Source organism: Marmota marmota, unplaced genomic scaffold, assembly GCF_001458135.2.
Source record: "Marmota marmota marmota unplaced genomic scaffold, marMar, whole genome shotgun sequence".
In the NCBI taxonomy this organism is placed as follows: Eukaryota; Metazoa; Chordata; class Mammalia; order Rodentia; family Sciuridae; genus Marmota; species Marmota marmota.
This window is the reverse complement of record NW_025999895.1, coordinates 2,569,268-2,585,419: the sequence shown is the minus strand read 5'-3', so window position 1 is coordinate 2,585,419 and position 16,152 is coordinate 2,569,268. Positions and strand designations below refer to the sequence as shown.

Below are 16,152 nucleotides of genomic sequence, written 5' to 3'. Positions count from 1 at the left end.
CAGGGGAAGGGAAGGAAGAGGCTGGGAGGATCCATCCAGACCCCTAAAGCAACGGAGAGCAGCAGCAAAGGGGGCCCATCCAGGAGGCTCCACATGGTCCCGACCCTCCCCACGGACACTGAGAACTGTACAGAGCTGGCCCAGCTCGGGTGCCAGTCCCCCCAGGCCAACCAGGGTCACGTCCGTCCACTGCACGAGACCGACTTCCACAGAGAGACCGATTCCCACAGCATCACGGGACTCACACAGGAAGAGGGGTCCATCCCCGGGACGGTTCTACCAACTGGTGGACGGGAGCCGCCTTTCGTGATGCCAGCTCCCTGGGACTTCTGGGATCCTCTCTGAGAGGTGGCCTCCAGGGCCAAATTAAAAGCCACAGCAAGAAAGTGGGCCCCCGGGCTGAGTCAGCACCTTGCCTTCTCTCTGAAGCAGGGATGCTCGAGCCACAAAGCGGCACACCCTCCAAGGACGGAGCCCGACTCCACCGAGACTGAAGAACCGGCCACAGCACCCAGTCGGCAAAGTGCACCGGGGAGGCCTCACTGCCTGCGGCCAGCTGACGGGGGACCAGGTGCCAGGGCCAACCTCAGGACTCAAGGTTCACTGAGGTCAGCGACTGTCACAGAAAGCTCATGGTGAATGCTGGCTGGGAGGCCACGTCAGGACAGTGCCTGCCGCCGTCAGAGGCTCAGGCAGACTTCAGGGGATCCTTGAAGCCCGGAGTCCACAAACCGCGGCCCATGGGCAGCCGCCTGCCTTGGTCTCACCAGGGCGCAGCGCGGATCCTCCAGCCCGAACCGCTGCACAGACCCCATGGAGGGCGGGAAACCCCTGCTCTCTGGCCCTTCACGGAAGATGTTCGATGACCTGTTTGAAGCCACTGGGGGTCCTGGGAAATAATACGTGGAAGTCAGAGAACTCAGGGAACCTTCTGCAACAGATTACCCAACCAGGAAATGGCTAGAGCCCTGACCACACCACCTGACACACCCGGAAAACACCGTGCTGGGCGGAGAGGGCCAGCGAGGGAGGCCAGCTACGCTCACGCCACTCATCAGAAATGTCTGGAACGGGAAACCCGGGGGGGGGGGTGTCCAGGCTGGGGAGGCGCAGGTGGTGGCTGATGGGCAGGGGCTCCTTGTCTCTCCAGGGGGGACAACGGTCAGCTCTGCGCACACTCCAGAGCACCGCCTGCACGTGGGCTGTGGGGGCCGCGTGGCCTTAGAGCAGCCGGCTGCCAGAACACGGCACCTGGGGCTCGTGAACAAGAGACATCGCTCGCGGTTTGGGAGGCTGGAGGCCCAGACGGAGGTGCCAGCAGACTGTGTGGCGGGGGCTGTCTTCTGTGGAACTTCACGTGAGGGGTCTTGTGAGAGTGTTTCTAGGGACACTGATCCTGATCTTGAGAGCTCCGTGCCCACCACCTAATCACCCCCAGAGGCCCGACTTCCCAGCGCCCTCACCTTGGAGTGAGGATTTCAACCCAGACACAGAGGGACACACTCAGACCACAGCCCCCGGCAGGGACTCAGCTTGATAAAGCCATGTGCAGAGGAGAGGGGAGGGGACACCTGGGGATTCTCGGCATGGACCTGGCTGGACCTCCCGTGGCCCAGGACAGTGTCCACATCTCCTGAGGGGTCGGAGGGTGAGGAGGGCGAGGCCGGTTTCTGCCCAGGAGCTGGGGAGACTTGCTCTGAGGTGCCAGGCCAGGCCGGCCACCGGGACACCACTCAGGCAGGAGTTCCAGGAGGGGCTGTGGCCGTACCCCCGCCACACGCTGGGAAGAGTGTGCAAACCCAGAGCTGAGTCCTGGGGGTACGAGGCATGCGACCCGCAAGTCGGGACGGTGACTGACGACACTGGCCGGGACAGACTGCAGCCGGGGCCTGGCTGTGGATCCACCCTCCACCGTGACGTGCTGAGGGGGAGGGAGGCAAAGTGCCCGTCAGCTCTTACTGAAGGACCCCGTCGGGGAGCCTCAAGGAGCGTGTCCCGGCTGCAGAGACCAGAGGTCAGACCAGAGGTCGCAGGACACATGGGTGGCAAGGGCTGCTGGAAACTGGAGCAAGCCTTCCCTCAGAGGGGACCGGCCAACACTCCCACCCGAGCCAGCGCTGGACACCCCGCCCCGCTCCCCACTCCTGGCTGCAGATGCAGGGGGACATTCTCCGCCCTTCCCACGCTCACCCTCCCACCCCCTCTGGATCCGAGTTCTGTCCACCATTTCTAAATCCATGAGCACCTTCCCTGCCTTCTCAGAGGACCCACGGAATGGGCCTGGTGCCTTCTGCCCCAGAGAGGCCCTCGCTGCCCCTGCCTCCCGGCCACCTGTCAGTCCTCCCCCGGGTCACCCTGACGTGAGCACCAGCCTCTGGCCCTGCTTCAGCTCCACCTTCCCAGCAGCCCCACGAAGGCAGCTTCTGAACCCAGGGCCAGCTGACTCTCTGGTGCCAGGCCACTGTGCCTCCCTCTCAAGCGACTCCGCCCGGCCGGAGCATCTCGCGAGCAGCTGTCAGCGACACAGAGACTAATGGACATTAAAGTTCCAATAAAACTTTATTTGCAAAGCAGGCCGTGGGCCAGATTTGGTCTGCAGGCAGCTTGCTGGTCATGTCCTGTTTCGATGGCTCCCTGTCCCCCTTCCACAATGTCTCCACAAGGCAGGGGGAGGGTGAGCTTTTCCAGAGGCAGATCTGATTCTGCCCTCGCAGCTGAAAGCCCTTCCACGGGCTCCTCGGGGTCCCTGGAAGAAGAGTGAGGAGTAGCCAGAGAGGGAGGGGAAGGGGGCGAGGGAGGGGAGGGGGAAAGGGAGAGGGAGTGTGGGAGGGGGAGGGGAGGGGGACAGGAGGGGGAGGGGGAGTGTGGGAGGCAAAAGGAGGGAGAAGAGGAGGGGCGGGAGGGAGCCCACACAGCAAGTGCCCCCCCCCAGGGGGGTCCTGGGCCTGCTCTATCTACCATGCCAGGGCGGCTGCAGAGGGTCTTTAGTCTGCCAGGGTCCTCCCCACCCCCACACTCAGCCCACGGTCAGGGTCCCAGACACACTCACTGAGCCCAGAGCTGGAGCACCCCACACCGTCCTCCTGGGGTTGCTGAGCAGGTCTGTGAAATCAGCCCTGCACTCCACGGAAGGAGCGTGGGGGCTGGGACAGCATCCTGGGGGCTCCAGTCATTAGCACTGGTACCCCCCGTCCCTTTAAAGAAGGCTGGAGCTCCCCCTGCCCCACATCCCCAAGGAGAAGGCTCAGAGGCCTGGGGCCCTCCTGGAGGCAGACAGCACCTCCTCGTCAAAGCACCCCAAGAACACCACCGTGGCGTCTGCAGAGCGAGGCAAAGGCGATCACTGACCTCGGTGGTCAACGGCGCCAATCCAGGAAGTTCAGGACCCCTACTCCCTGTTGCTCACCGCCCAGGAGAATTCACTACTGTGAACAGGAGGACGCAGGAAGGACCCAGGGCTCCTAAGGAAACAGGAGCAGGAGACCCAGGAGGGAGGGAGGGAGGGGGTCCTGCCTGTCCCCCCCTCCCCCTGACCCTCTCTCCTGCACACATCCCGCCCCACACCCTCACCCAGGGTTTCCCCATCACCTTGGCCAGTGCCCTGACTGCCCCCTGGCCCTGCAGCCCCTCCAGGTTCCAGATGCCCTGGAGGCTGACGAGGCCCCAGGGGGGAGCTGCCATGCCAGGTGCAGGTGCTGTGGCTGCACTTGGTGCACGTCCCGGCCTCCCCTCCCAGAGCCGCCGGGATCTGGGCTGACACTTCTTATCAAAGTGAAATTCACAAAACACAAAATGGACTTTTTCGTGATTTGTTTTGTTGTTGTTGTTGTTGTGTTGGGGTTTTTATTTGTTTATTTGTTTTTGGTACTGGGAATTGAATCCAGGGTGCTTTACCACTGAGCCACATTCCAGTTCTTTTAATTTTGAGGCAGGGTCTTGCTAAGTTGCTGAGGCTGTCCTTGAACTTGAATCCTCCGGCCTCAGCCTCCTGAGTCACTGGCATTACAGGTGTGCACACCATGCCCAGCTAAAATGCATCATTTAAGAGTGAACAATCCAGTGACATGCAGCACATTTGCAATGGTGTGCAACCACCCCCCTACCTAGTTCCAGAACCTTCTCTCTCCGCCCTCTCTCTCTCTCTCTCTCTCTCTCTCTCCTTCCCAGCCACCATGAGGTGAGCAGCTTTGCCCGGGCTCACCCTGCTCTGTGCTGTCTGCCTCACTACAGGCCCACAAACAGTGGAACCAGCCCACTGTGGGTGGAACCTCTGAAAATGTGAGCCAAAATAAGTCTTTCCTCTTCTAAGTGGATTTTTCCAGGTATTTTCTCCCAGCAATGAAAACTGACTAGTCCTGGGGCTGAGGCTGTGGCTCAGGGGTGGGGCACTGGCTCACACGTGGGAGGCCCTGGGTTCTATCCTCAGCACCACATAAAAATAAAAATAAATAAAGATATTGTGTCCATCTACAACTTAAAAATATATGTATTTAAAAAAAGAAAAACTGACCGATCCAATCACCTGGACTGGACCTCCCTACCCTCCAGAGACTCAACCCCAGTGACGCTGGCCCAGCCTCAGGCTTGGTATTTGCTATTTGCTATTGCTTTTTTCTTTAAGAAAATGACACATATGCCCAAAAGTTCAAAAATCACAAGCATATGTTCAATGAATAGTCACCAAGTGGGAGATGCATGCGAATCCCCACCAACATCAAGAAACAGAACATCACAGGTCCCCAGATGGCCCTGCCTCCCCTCATCACTACCCCTTCCTCGTCCCCACAAGGACTCCCCCAGGATTGGCTTCACAGGGAGGGAACACCTGCAGTCTTTATTTCCACGTTGCTTTTGTGAGGTGCGCTGAGTGCACAGGTGCTATTTGGTATCCAGGGTATGAATGCACCACCATTTATTTGGCCACCTTCCTGTGCCGGTTGCTCGGTTTGGGTGCCTTCCAGTTTGGAGCTATAGAGAGCGCAGAGTGATTGCCTGTGCTTCCCGTGGCTGCACCTGGTGTGCTCCTGCTGGGGACACCTAGGGTGGAGCAGCTGGGCCTGGGCAGGCTGCGATCAGTTTCGTTAGATCATTTGGGGAAGCGCTGGCTCCAGTTTCCACTCCCATCAGCAGTGTCTGAATGCTCCAGGGTTCTGTCCTTCCCGCCCTCGGGGCTGCCGACCGTTCATTTAGCCACTCTGGTGGCCTGGGCAGTCTTTGTTGACCTGCCCTGGCGACTGCTGAAATGCTCTGCGAGGTATTCATTTGAGTCTCTCCCACTGGTTTCAGAGCCCTTTCTGGCCCTGCAAATACCTTCTGCTTGTGCTTGCCCGTCTGTCTCAGGGGCGTCTTTGATGAACAGAGGCTCTTGCTCCACCCTGTTCAACGGGTCAACTCACCCTGTAGGGTGAGAGCTCTTTGAATCGGAAAGAGTCCAGACATTCCTCCGGGATGCCTTCCAAATGTAGAATTGGTTTGGAAGTACGGTGTGAGGTAGGGAGCAAGCGTCTGGTGTGAGGTAGGGGTCAAGGTCCCCTTGGCTCTCGGTGGCTGTCCATTGGCCCAGCAACGTATCTCACAAAGATCCTCCGTGGTCCTGCTCAGGCCATGCCAGCCCAGTGACTTGCCGCCATTCCCACAGGCGCTGGGTCTATTCCTGGGCTCTCTGCTCTCTTCATGGGTCTGTGTGTCTATCCTGCGTCTGTTAGAACCTTTTAACCTCTCCTGGTGTTTCTGACCTGCAGCCAGGGCCAAGCACCCCTGACCTGACCGCTCGAGTTCACAGGGATAGTCTGGTTCAAGTGTGTAGAAATCCGACCAAGGATTTACAGAAGAAAGGCAGGTTAGATTTAGGGCAGGAGGAGGGTGACGGCGGAACCTGCAGACCCCGTGGGGCAGCTTCCAGGGAGCGGGTGGGAGCACGGCCCAGTGACAGGGAGCCGCCCAGCCTGCTCCGTCCTCTCCTCCCCAGACCTCCAGAGCCCCCAGGCCAAAGAGCCAAGGGGAAGACTGGCTGGAGGAGGGCCCCTTCTGCTTGGTCCCCAGCCAGACCCGAGGAAACCCTCCTGCAAGCAACTTTCTTCTGGAGTCACCATGGCACTTCCTATGATAGATGGCTAGGTTTTAATCAAACATTGATTAGCCACTAATTAGTCCAATGATCAGTCTTGGGGAGGAGACAGGGTTGTCAAACTCTGCGCAGGGGGAGGGGAGATCATGAAAGATTGCAGCTTATGGAGAAACGCCCTCTCTGTCTCCCTCCAGGCCCGGCTTCCCCAGGATTTGGACCCATTATAAATGATGCTTTCAATGTGAATTTTCCTAATCGGTTTGAGTCTGAGCAAGTCCCAGGTGACTGCTGCAGCAAGACTCAACTGGTCCACCTTCTCATCAGGTCTCAGCCTCCTCCTACGACCGCCATCCTGGGCTCAGTCAGATCCTCCCAAGCCCTTTATGGGGTGGTCAGATCTTGCCAAGGACTTCCAAGATGAGGCACATCAGGGCCTTTCCCCCAGAGAAGGTTTTCACACACCTCACCGTCACCACCTTGCCCACACCTTGCCCACACCTTGGAGGTGCTGACACGGCTCTGGGTTTATCTGAAAACAGCATATGTACTCACGAGACCTGCTCTAGGGAAAGGACGCATTCAGCCCCCGACCCTCCACTGACAAGAAGGTGGAGTCGCCGGGCACAGCTCCTGTGAAACTCCATCTGAGGCTGACCTACCAGAAGGTAATCGTCCAGGAAACCCTGGGAGGGAGGAACGGCATGATAATGTTGGTTTGTCATTCCCTTGAATCTTTGTAAGTCTGGATCCACCAAGAACAACGCGAAGATCCTTTAAAGCCCATCTTTATCGGGAGGCCAAGCTGGGGAGAGATTAGAGATGGGAACAGGGAAGGCTGGGCCCGGGAGGGCCTTCCCTCTCAGAGCAAGGGCGGTCCCGACGAGCAAAAGTGGCAAGTGGGGAGGCCCATGGGCATCGCGGGCTCCTGCCCTGCTGGAAGCACCCTGCCGTGGGGCAGGAGACGGGGAGAGGCTTGGAGACTGTTGGCATTGCTCCTGCCCCCTCTTCTCAGTCGTGGTGACGCGCAGTGGGTCACCATTTCCACACGGTCACGGGGCATTGAGCAAACTCCCACCCTGGGCCGCACGGTCACCGTCCACCCACAGAACCCCTCCAGCTTCCCCACAACACCTTCCCCATGAAATGACTCCCAGCCCCAGCCCCCAGAGGCCCCCATTCTGCTTCCTGTCTCTCGGACAGCAGTGACCCCAGGGACCCCCCATAGATGGGACTACAGGGCACTTCCTTCAGCAATTGGGCGTTTCACACAGTGCAAGGTCCTCAGGGGTCTCCCAGGTCACAGCAGGTGTCGGAATTTCCTTGTCTTTAAGGCTGAACAGTGGTCCATTTCACGGGTGGCTGTTCTGTCTGTCCACTCGTCCACTGACGGACACTTGGCTCACTCTCCCAGGGCTATTGTGTGAATACCCAGGCTTCCTGATCTGGCAAATTCAAGTACGAGGTTAGACAGGCCCCGTGGAAGCCCCCGCCCCCGCCACCACCACCCCTGCTTCACCGTCTTAATCAACAGCCTGAGCAAGACCCGTCCTGGATCCTGTGACTCTGGAATTCCACGTCCCTTCCACACCTCTTCTCTCTTTCGCTTGTCATTTCCCGATACCTTTTGCCACGTGAGCACACAGGACACGTTACGCCCAGACTCGTATCCTCGCAGCCGAGACGCGGCCAGCACTGGCCATGGGCAGCCTCTGTTCTGGGGACGTGGCCTGGAGAGGGGTCCTCGGGTGCCGCTGCAGCCTTGGGCTCCTGGCTCCACCGTGAACAGGCCCTGGACTCTGGCTCCGAAGGTCACAGCAGCACTTCACCTGGGGCTCTGCACGGTGCATGGGTGTCAGAGAGGTGGCACACCAGCCCTCGGGGTCTGTACCAAGGGCCCAGCACACAGCATGGCACCCCCTGAGGCCAAGGGTGGCACATGTAGCCTTTGTGGTTTTCAATGCCAAAATTCAGAAATAGCAGTAGAAGGTAGCTCTCTCCAGGGCCAGGGTGACGGCGGTGGCTGGGGTGATGGCCGTGGTCCTTCAGCTGCTCTTCCCAAGTCAGTCTGCAGGCTCTCCCGTCAATGTGGGCCCAGTGTGACCACCACAGGCTGGATGCGCACACCCCGGCCCTGAGGGCACAATGCTGGTGCGGTCACGCCAGACCCCACAGTGGGTTTGCGCTGCTCATTTAGAAGTCAGGAAATCCGGGGCACAGAGCTATCCCTATGCACCAAGGCCACTCAGCTGGCCCCAAAGGCCCAGGGTGGAGATGGTGAGCTGTCATCAGCACACATGAGCAGCCTGGCCCCATAGGTGGGGGTCCAGCAAGGACTGCACTTGCCCTCCACCAGACTGCATACAGGTCAGGCCAAATGTCCAGCTTTGGGAGCAGAAAGATGTACTGTCACTTCCAAACTGAAGTGGTCAGTCTCTGACAAACTACCTGTCCTCCTCCTCCCCATGGAAGCTGCAGAGGCCCGGTCTTGGAGTACTCAGTGTCACCCACAGTTGGAGGGATCTGGTCCTGAGACCTGAGGAGAGTCCCACTGTCAACAGAGCCTGGGACTGCTTGTCACAGCCCCCAGTGTGACTGGCTGATACACCTGCCTGTCAGTCAGAGCTCCAGGCGGGCTCAAACCCAGGTGCTGATTGAAAGGAAAGTCACAGAGCCTGGGCCACTTCCACACCAGCTTAAGAGGGCAAGGCCAGTGTGCGGCACAGCCCTGTGTCAGGCTGCCTGAGGACAGCTCTGCTCAGCTCTGCAGGTCGGTGCAGCAGGCCTCTGTGGAAAGCTGCCCTGTGCCAGGAGTGTCAGTACAGAGAGCAAAGAGAGCGCTTTGGCACGTGGCTCTGGGACACGGCTCTGGGTCACGGCTCTGGGTCACGGCTCTGGGATGCGGATGAGATAAAGGGAGGCTCATGGAGCCATCAGTAATGGAGAGGCCTCAGGGCGCTCAGCCCAACCAGAGGCCCAGGAAATGCTTGGTGGGTGGGGAGTCCTCAATGTGGTCTTAAAGGACAGGGTCCCGTGGGCTGAGTGCAGAAAGAGGGGAGGGTATTCCAGGTGGGCACCCAGCGTGGACCAGGACAAGGGAGGGGGAAGCCCATGTGGGCCCATCCCAGGACACAGCAGATCCCACCTGGAGGACAGATGGACAGGCAGGCGGCAGGGACTTGTGGGTCACTCTGGGCAGCACAGAGGGATTCCCAGGCCATCAGGACCATGAGAGGCTGGTACCAGCATGGAGAGACGTGAGTGGGTGTCCATCCTACAATGTGCCCCTTGGTCACAGTGCAGAGCAGGACCCCAGGGGAGGAATTTGGAGGCCGGGAACCCTACGGTGCCCAGTGGGGCTAGGTCCAGAGAAGGTGGAGCCCACCTCCTCCTGAGGAGTGGCTGGCAGACCCAGGCCCTGCAGGGACGATGCCCAGAGAGCAAGTGGGCGGGCCAACCTGAGACTTAGCTTCAAGGTGTCAACGTGGCAGCATGATGGCCCACGCCCTGAGTGGGAGGTACCATGCAGTCCGGCTCCCACCTCCTCCAGAACCCCCTCTCTCTCCCACTGACCTGGCAAATGCCTCGAGATGACTCCTCCCTGTCCCCTGACACGGCTCTGGGTCATGGCTCTGGGACGCGGCTCTGGGACACGGCTCTGGGACACGGCTCTGCCTCGGTGCTGAGCCAGCTGTCACTGCTGTGGGGACTTCCACCCTCCCCCAGCCCCTGGGCTCCAGCCCTGTACTGCTGCCACCCTGAGCCTCAGTGGGCTTTCCTCCAGATGTGCAGGGGACAGGTCTGCCTGCCCCGGCTCAGCCCAGCAGCTTTCAAGGCAGGTAACTTCTTGGCAGTGGACGGGGACCCCCACTTGGCTGCTCCTCCTCCCTGACAGGACCTTTCAGGAGAGGGATGGGGCCAGGCCACAGACCCAGGTGGGGATGGGCCCAAGGAGGGCCTCGGGAAGCACGGGCCAGCTGGCGGCCTGGTTGAGTGGACGTGTGCCTCTTGGTGTCCTGAGCCAGGAAGAGAAAGGCCAGAGGCTCTTCGGGAGTGCAGGCCGTCCCCAGGCCAGCCGGCTCAGGAGACCAGAGAGGGCAGGCCCTGAGGCTGGCCGCACTGGAGCACAGAGCTGCCCGCCACGGGGCCTTCTGCTCTCCTCTAAACGCAGAGATAAATGCCATGGCCAGCCTGCCTGGACAAGCCCCTCTGGGCAGCAGGGTGGCGACAGAAGCCAAAGACAGCCCAGGCTCAAGAGAGGGCCTCTGGCACAGGAAAGGGAGGCAACAGCCACCGTCCCAGGAGCTCAGCACGGAGGCTCTTGCCTCTGTGGGACACAGGAGGCTTTCTGGAGGAGGCAGCGTTGAGTGGGGCCCTGTGCATGTGCAGGATTTCAAAGGGGGCATGGCTAGGCCTGCGTCCCACCCAGAGGTCCTGGGCAAGGCAGCTCGGAGCAGAGAGAATCAGACAGTTCAAAAACTGGGCCATGAAGGCCAACTGGGGGCTCCCGCTAGAAATTCACTCAGTCGTTCAGCAAACACGAGTCAGCTCTGAGCTTGAGGCGCTGAGACTGCGGACTGAAAGGAGCCAGGGCAGCGCATGGCTGAGCCGCCTGGCCCGGGGCTCGGGACCTGGGAGTACAGAGCCCTCCCTGTCGGGGACACTGGACAAGAGGCGAGATGGGGTCCTTGTGCTGTGAGAGGAAGATGGTGGCAGCTGTGTTCGTCTGGCGGTCCCCAGGAGTGAATTCAAACCCAGCCTGTCCAGAGCAAAGGGAGAGACAAGGCCACTGTGGCTCACGGGCCCTGCAGCCAGCACAGGGGCTGCAGGGGATCTCCCTGCCCCACGGGTCATTTATCGAGCCAGGTGCAGAGACTCCTGTGACCATGCTGTGGCCTTCCCCCGCATGGCCACAGGGCCCACAGGCGCCACCCCTGGTGAGAGGCTACTGGCCAGGCCTGCCTTGGTGCTGCCCGCACAGCCACGGGCTCAGGTTGGGGCCTGGGCCTGGCACAGCTGCCTCCTGCTTCCCCCTGCACTCACTCGCAGCCGCTGGCGTGTGGGTCACCGTGCATGTCTCATGAGGCGCAAGTCGGGGGGGAATCATCGGGTTAGGCCACAGCGGGGGCGGCGGGTAGTGGTCCTCCAACCCCAGGACAGGCTTGGCAAACCCCAAGGGCTGTGGCTTCCCACACAGCAGGGGCCCCAGGAAGAGCACGCGCCTCCTGGGCTCACATTTACAGGAGAACGCGGCAGCTGTCCCTCTGCCACATGCAGGTAGGGGTCTTGCACTCTGGGTTAGGGAGGAGCTCAGCCGCAATTTGCAGGTCCCCTCTCCCCTGAAGAGAAGCAGCCTCATCCAGGATGAAGGTGGCCGCGGCACTCAGCACCCCAGCCTCCCGCGCCCTAACGTCGTGCCCAGCCCTCTCTGCAAACTGGAAATTCCTCAGGGGCTCCTGAGACACAAATCAGTGTTGACGAGGAAGGAAGCCGGGCCGGGAGCTGAGAGAAGGCAAAGGCACTGCCAGGCACAGGCCCAGCCCACCTGCTCCGCCACCCGCCTGCGGCACCGCTCCGGGCCCTGAAACTCCAGGACACAGCACCAGCCACCTGGCTGCAGCAGCTGGAATGCCCTGGAGTGGGGGACTGGAGACCCTTTCCAGAGCCCCCCTGCCTTTCTACACAGCCACCCTGCACGGTGCCCCTGGGTCCCTCTCCACGCCCAGCCAGTGACCGAGGCACTTCAGGAGGCAAAGCCAGTGACCCCAGAGGCCCTCCTGCTGGGGAGGCAGGAAGGAAGGTGACTCTGCAGCCCAGGCTCCTGCTGGCCCATGGGGCTTGTCTGCCTGCTCGTCCCACCAGGAGGGAACATGGTGGGGCCTCCTTGAGGGACAGCAGGGGCCCACGGCCTAGCCCACACCCCAAGCTCCCTTCTCCCACCAGGCCAGCCTGAAGCCACTCTTCCAAAGTGAGAGCGTGGAGTCTGCCTATCCTTCCTCCAGAATGAAGCAGACACCAAGGACACTCCTGGGCAAGACAGCTGCCCGGCCTGTCAGGCACGTGGAACTCACTGCTGTCCTGGTGGCATCCAGAAAGCCACCTCCAAGGGCACCTCTGAATGGAGGAAGGCCCACATCACAGGGGGCTTACAGGCAGTCTGCACCCCCAGACATAGCCAGCACTCGAAGGCTGCAGATCCATCCTGGGGCAAACGAGGACACCAGCTGGTCCAGCCTCAAGCCCACTCAGTGCCAGGTCCTGCTAGACACCAGGCTGCCCACAGGGAGCGGGGCCAGCCCTCAAGATGGTGGCTGCCGGTGGGAGGCACAGAGTGCACACTAACAACAGAGGCAGTGAGCGTCACCAGGGCCTGTGAGTGCCGGGAAGAGAACACAGGAGGCCGCCGGAGCCGGGCCTTCAGCATCTGCAGCCTGAGCACAGGACATTCAGGTGGACGCTGCGACACAGGCACATCCACCAGGGCCCAGTGAGAGGAGCAGAGCCCGAGGCTGCAGGTGTCCCTGTGTGTGTGCACAAGCATACACCCAGAGATGCCCACACACACGCACACAGAGATGCCCACACACCCGACCTGCACAGATGCCCACACACACACACACACACACACACACACAGATGCCCACACACATGCACACAGAGATGCCCACACACCCGACGTGCACAGAGACACACATGTGCCCATGCCTGCGCACATGTGTGTGCAACAGGCTGTGTATACACAGAGCTGTGCACTCCTGGGGCTGGATGAGCACAAACACAACACTCCACTCCTGAAAATGTGTGGGAAGTTCCTTGGGAATGAGGCCCCCAGCTGTAGTGGGCACCAAAGAGGCCAGTGGACTCGGGCAAATCCCAGGAGGTCAGCAGGGAGCAGAACAGTCATGGAGAGGGAGGAGGACCCAGAAGGGCCGAGAGCAGCAGAGGCCGTGCAGGGCCAGCCCCAGAGAAACACACAGAGGGGCACATGCATAAGAAGAGGCACCAGCAGCTCCCGCCTCCTGAAGCGTGAGGCCAGGCCACGGGAGACCACGGCACCCACGGGGGCTCGAAGCCAAAACAGAGGGGGCAAGGACACGAGGACGGGGCGCGCCCTCCTGGGTGGGAGGGGTTACAGTGCAGCTGCTGACTGACAGGTGTGACAGTTCCTCCAAAGCCCAGCAGAGGCTCTGTGGGACCCCGTAACCCCTGCCCCAGGCACATGCCAAAAGAGTGTGGCGAGTAGTAGTGGAAATGTGTCCAGGAGCACTCAGGGGGAGCATTCACAGTAGCCAACAGGCGGAAACCACGTCCACTGAGGGGTGGATGCAGCAGATCCTCACATGGAATATTATTCAGCCTTAAAAAGGAAGGAAGGATTGTCCTGCCACAGCAAGGACCATCCTGAAACCGTGGTGCTCTGCAAAGAAGCCAAAGCAAAGGGCCCGGGGTTGCCTGGCTCCTTCACGTGCAGGGTCCAGAGAGCTGGGTCCTCCTGCAGGCCGAAGGCTGGGCTGCAGGGGCGGGAGCCGCCGGCCACCACTGGCTTCCTTTGGGGTAATGTGGGTTTGGGAGCGAGTCAGAGGCGAAGGTTACACAGCGCTGGGAACGTTCTGACAGCCCCAAATTGTTCTCTGCAAATTGTTAATGTGTGTTATGTGAATTTCACCTCATTAAAAAATCCATCTGTATAATCCAATTTAAATACATCTTTCAGGTAGTGCCTATTAAAATTATGTTGACTTGGATCTTTTTAATATTATGAAAATAAACTGCGCTCAGGTGGGAAAATAAAGCAAACTTCTGCCACACTGAATCCTTGGAGAGAGCTGGGCTGTGTCGCAAGCCAGGCGAGGGCAGAGGCGGGCAGCGCCCACGGGCAGAGGCGGGGCTCGCGGGGACGGTGCTGGTCTCCAGCCCATCCTCCCCCCCTCCCACCAGCCTGACCCGGCTGCTCCATCCTTCTCCCTCAGAAGCCACCTGTCCTGCTGACCCAGGGACACTGAGATGTGGCCTGGAAATCTCTCAGGCCTGACCTTACAGGAGGAGCCTGTGGCTCGCAGAAGGGACCCCCAAGGGGGGACTCTTGTGGGTGGGATTTCCAAGGGAAGGTTCCCAGGACAAGTAGGTTGAGGGAGGGGACCCACAGGGGTCAAGGACAGCTGAAGAAAAGTAGTCTCATCAGGAGGTGGCCTCGCACTGTCCCCCTGAGAACGGACCCCACCAGTGCTGGTCCCACCTTGGGCCAGCCCTTTGTGCCTGCCGTCCTCGTGGCTGGTCACAGAGGCCAGTCTCCAAGGAGGGGCTGCTGAATCGGCCCCTCTGGCCAGAACTCTCATCCCCCACCGAGAGCACGGTCCTCGGGGGTCTGGCAAAATCCCTCCCTCACCTGGAAGCCCCTGGGGACCCCAGCTCTGCTTGGCCTCTGGTCGGTGCTCCTGTGGACCTGCAGACACAGGACAACCTCAGGCTACCAAGAGCCTGCCGGGGACAGCTGGGACAATGGCAGGGCCGGGGGGCAGAGAGGGTAATAGAAAGCAGCCAGGCCAGGCGTGGGGCCTCTTGTTTTGCTCTAAGTGCAGTTGACCTCGCTGCTAATAGTTAAGTGGATAAGGCAGAAAGAAACTGCCTCCTTTTCCCCTAAATAGATTTAGCCCTCACCCGGCCACATGAGCTTGGTCAGGCACGCGGCTAACGAGCCCTGCAGTGACCCACCCTTCAGCATCGTCCCTGTGGACTGCATGTGGTGACAGTGCTCCCAGGGCAGCTGGGCACACTCAAGACCCCATCAGCAGCAGAAACCCCCCAAGAGCAGGGCCTGCAGGGCCCCCGGCAGGCTGTGCAGAGGCAGTGCTGACCGGGGCGGGGGGCCAGCAGATGGGAGCCGAACCTCGGCCGTCATCCCCCCGTGGGACAGGCAGAAGGTCCCACCAGCCCCCCAGGGGTGGACCCTCCCCAGGGCCCCAGGCCTGGTCACAGTTATCGAGCCCTAATTAGCAGGGGCCGGTGACATGGGTGTTTGGAAGCTTCGCCGTGTTGGCTGCTGCTTTTGTGGGATCCCGATGCTCAGGTTAGAGCCAAGTCCTGGGACACAGGTCGGGGAAGCAGCCGCTCCCTCCTCCCCCAAGCCGGCCTCTTCCTCTGTGGTCAGTGCTGTCCCTGAAGGACGGGTCTTCCTTCCTCTGGCCTCCCGCCCACTGCCCCCAGACACACAGGCCACATCCCCAGGGTCCCTCAGGGCTCTCCTCCTGGGGGCTGCTGAGCAGGGGGACCTGGGAGGGGGCAGCCACCAGGAACCCCTTGGCTGGACCCAGCACTTGGGGCCCAGGGAGAGCTGAGACTGGAAATGCACCGGGCCTCGGGGCGCTGGCGGGTGTTCTGGTGAGGAGCAGTGGTGCCTGTCACCACCCTGGAGGGACCACTCATGTCCAGGCACCGTGGCAAGTCAGGAGCAAAGCCAGATGGGAAGGTGGTGCTCAGAGACAGCCCGAGTGGAGGCTGGTGTCCCGCTGAGGACAGGGCTCACAGCTGGTTCCAAGGCCCCCCGCCCCTCAGGAGCCCCTCCCTGCCCGCCCAGCACCCCGTGCCCACAGTTCTGTCTTCCTTCTCCCTGTGAACACATCACCCCACCTCCAACGACACCCTTGGGACTCTCCCCCATCGGCTCCTCAAACCCCACCTGGTGCACTTGTCAGCTCCCACCGGAGCGACGCTGCGTGACAAGTGCCCCGACATGGTGGCCAGGAAGGTGTGCCACCCCAGGCTGACCCGTCTGCACATGGGTCTCGGAGCCGCTGTCCGGAGCTGGCTCAGCCCCCGGCTCTGCTTCAGGCTGCGCAGCAGGCGACCCTCACTCCAGAGGTTGGGCTCGGGTCTGTCCCCCAGTGTCTACCTGAAGCCCAGACAGGCCGGCTCCCTGACCAGCCAGCCCTGTTTGGCACCTCGTTACGTCGCCCAGAGCCCGGCCCCCTCAACAGGCTGCTCACTCGCACCCTGTGGCCTCTCCTGGATTGCAAACGCCCCGGTCAGTGGACTCGGGTGCTCGTCTCCACCCTGGGCCTGGCTCCCGGCACAGAGTGGAGGCTCAGCGC

The 16,152-nt window shown here is 60.9% G+C and overlaps 1 long non-coding RNA gene across 1 annotated transcript; it reads right to left on the bottom strand.

Moving 5' to 3' along the window:
* Positions 1-4,815: 4,815 nt before the first annotated feature.
* Positions 4,816-6,907, bottom strand: LOC125614666. The gene is made up of 2 exons (XR_007345246.1): positions 6,659-6,907; positions 4,816-6,624 (listed from the first exon to the last, which is right to left on the bottom strand). It is a non-coding gene; the product is annotated as an uncharacterized LOC125614666 (long non-coding RNA).
* Positions 6,908-16,152: the final 9,245 nt, after the last annotated feature.